The sequence below is a fragment of the Acyrthosiphon pisum genome, chromosome A1 (assembly GCF_005508785.2).
Source record: "Acyrthosiphon pisum isolate AL4f chromosome A1, pea_aphid_22Mar2018_4r6ur, whole genome shotgun sequence".
NCBI lineage: Eukaryota > Metazoa > Arthropoda > Insecta > Hemiptera > Aphididae > Acyrthosiphon > Acyrthosiphon pisum.
Window position 1 is genome coordinate 73,227,217 of NC_042494.1, and position 3,490 is coordinate 73,230,706.

A 3,490-nucleotide genomic window follows, 5' to 3' on the forward strand; every position below is an offset into this window, starting at 1 on the left:
TTTAAATTTTTAATATGCTTCGATATTGAAAATTATATCGTTGGCCAACACTAATAAATAGGTACCTTTGTGTTACATTTGTCATAAATCCTAATAATATGAAAAGTTGACATTTTTATTTTTCAGCCACTTGAGAGTAATTTAAATCATGAAATGTATAATATGGGTCTTAGGTACCTATGTATTATCGTTTATCATTAGTGTTATATGATCATTGCTCAGTACAGATATCTATTATTTCAGGATAAACACAACTCCTTGTCAAAGTTATTTAGACGTTTGTTGCAATGATACAAAAATTACTTCGACCGAAAAGTACAAGTCAAGTAGCCCAGATACTACAGATAGCAACTGTAAATGTAATGGCTCTGAAGATTATAGTGAAGACGTGAATTTTTTCCTTACAGAATTAACATTAGAGCTGTTTGGTGACAAAAAAGTAACTAAAAAGCCATCTGTTGGGCAAAAAGATGAGTCTGTTAAAAAGCCATTCGACGGTGATATAGGAGATAACCCTAAAGAACCATGCAATTGCCAAAAAGGAGATCCTACTGAGACGTCGTTAGAAAGCTTATAATTACATTTTTTTAAATTAAATGTTGAATTATTATACAATAAACAATCTTTTTTTTCTTTTAAGAAAAACGAATATTTACAATCTGTATAGTCAAGTAAATAAGTAATATTTACATACCTACCTGTGTATAAATGTACAATGCTTGGTGTCTTGTGTGAAGGGGGAAATGTGACATCCAGTAACACTTATTTAACTTAATTTGATTTTGATAGAGTGTTTTAAAAAATATATATATTTGTCTAGGAGGTCACGTGGCCAATCACGCTTTGAAACAACATATTTATGCAAAACATGTTATATTATTAATTATAATTTCAATATTTATTAGCATAATATATAATTGTATTGATTTTTTTTGTCGACACTCTGAATTAGTAGTGCCTTTTATATGTATTAACTAGAAAATATTAAATAGAGCTGCTATGAATTTGATATAGTGTTGGATACAATACTCTATTTTCCAGTACCATGCGGCATACTATTTTCATGTCACACATTCCATCATCAATGATTGAGTAGGTAGGCGTTTTTAGATTGAAGTAAGGGGTAAATATTTTAATATTTATCATATTATATGGGTACTATATTATATGTTATTCTGTGGAATTTTCATAAAACTTAATTTTTAATAAGGACATGTTTTTTCCGTTTCAGACCTATAGCTACTGAAACGTATAATAGTTATACCTACCTACCTAACTGAGTTAAATAATATTAATTATATTGAACAATATTAATTTCTGTATTTTATTATGTATTTTGTATTTTCTAAAGGTTATTTATATCTAAAACAATGTATTTATTAATATATATAAATACAATTAGACCTAGAAAGTCGTTCAACTGTAGATTAATTATCAATTGTGTTAGTTGAGAACTTCGATGTAACGGAAGTGGTAAAATTGAACTGTATAAAAATTGTTTAAACTTGTAGTAATTATGCTTTTAAAATAACTATTTGGTAATATTTGTTAAATTTAACCAACTAAAATATATTACCACTTTAATAGCAATATAGTTATATCATAAAATATACTTAGTAATATAGGCAGACGCTCCAACATCTATGCGTTTTTAATTGTAAATTAATAATTTTGCATAACTAATTATAAAATTATAACATAATATTATTTTTATTGGAAGTAGAAAGGCTGAAAAGGCCTCTCACGGTCGCAGCCTTGATACATTTCTCCCTTTCTCAGCTCGGGCAGAGTCCGCTAATGCCGTGTTTGATGCAGCATAAACTAGTATATAAGTAGGTATCCTTAAACACATGACGTAGAAAGAGTTTTGTATTTTAATGAAATAAAAATTAATAATAATAATAATAAAAGTTAAAAACAAACACATTGATTATAACTTTAAAACTGGATTCAAGGATTTCAGGTTATTGTTGAATATTTAAAATTTTATAAAATATATGCATTATATTATTATTACTGACGAGCTTATATTGTTGATATGGAAACATGATTTTCAGCAAGTGGTAAGAAATTTTATGTGCGTAAAAATTATTTTTAATACAAATTTATATACATTTTATTATTTGATAGGCAAATGTAAAAAAAAGTTTTCATAACTTTATTAAAACATAATTTTTATTTTTTATTTTTTACTGAACAAATTGCGTTAGTCTTGGTAAGTAAATTGTAAAGAATATATTGTGTACCAATAGTATAAATATTTAGTTACTATACAAATTTAGTGGTAGTATAAGGTATCTTTCATGAGATACAGTAATAATTAGCAAATATCTATACTATATCAAAGTACAAACATTATTGGATGCAGGCGTGGATCCAAGGGGGGGGGGAGGGTGGAGAAGGGGGCATACGCCCCCCAAAAATCCCTAAAATAGGTTTGTGCAATTTATATAATATATTGGGTTTTTGATTATTTTCGTGGTTTATTACAACAACAAAATACAGTATTATAAAATATAAATTTACGAAAAATAAAATAATATAATTATATATGTATTGTGTGCGAGTGTGTAATTGTATTAGGTACTGTGTTAATATGTTATAGGCTTATAAGTTATAGCTAAATTGCGTTCCGTCATCGATCGTCGTCGATGATAAACAATTTCTTGTTATCGACGACGACAATTAGATTGTCTTCGTCGATAACTATTACCCGAAACCAAATATCATTATTATTGTACCATTATGGCATTATAAATAAATAAAATTATCAGTATGACTTGCCGTCGTCGACCATCCTTACCGTAGTCATTTCTGGGGGAAAAAAAACATTGCAAAAATATAATTAATAATATTATTGAAAACCGACCGTCCATCGTCGGCCGTCGCACATCATTCCATTTGTGAAAAGTGATATTTTTGTGCATTCGGCAATTGGCATTACCTAGCGTGAAATATAATGTACGCTGCGCATAATATCTTGTATAATATTATACTAGACGTACTCTGTGTCTACGTTGTGTAATAAAACGGTTTTTGCTGGAGCCCTGGAGGATACGATTTTAAGGACAATTTTGCGCTCCCCCCCCACTGTAAAATATTTCTGGATCCGCCCCTGATTGGATGACTCATTTTGTAAATTAAATATATTTATAATATTTATTACAATAAAATTAAGGTATTTTGAAAAAAATTCTAGGCAACTGAAATAGTTTCAAAATTTTAGAAAGATAGGTATAATATTATTTATTAAGGCGCCCGGTGCCAATGTGATTTTGTCCTCAAAAACACGGTTTACGGGAACAATGATCCTGCCCTGTAGAGTTAACCAAATTTGATAATTTTTTTTTTTTTTTTTTAGAGGAGAATATTCAGTTCGTGTTGCAACACCGTACAGTCCACACGTATATTTCGTACTGTGACCCGATTTTATCTGCTCCCGATAGCGCTCGTCGCGGTGCCCTACACACATCGCGTGACTTCTGTAATC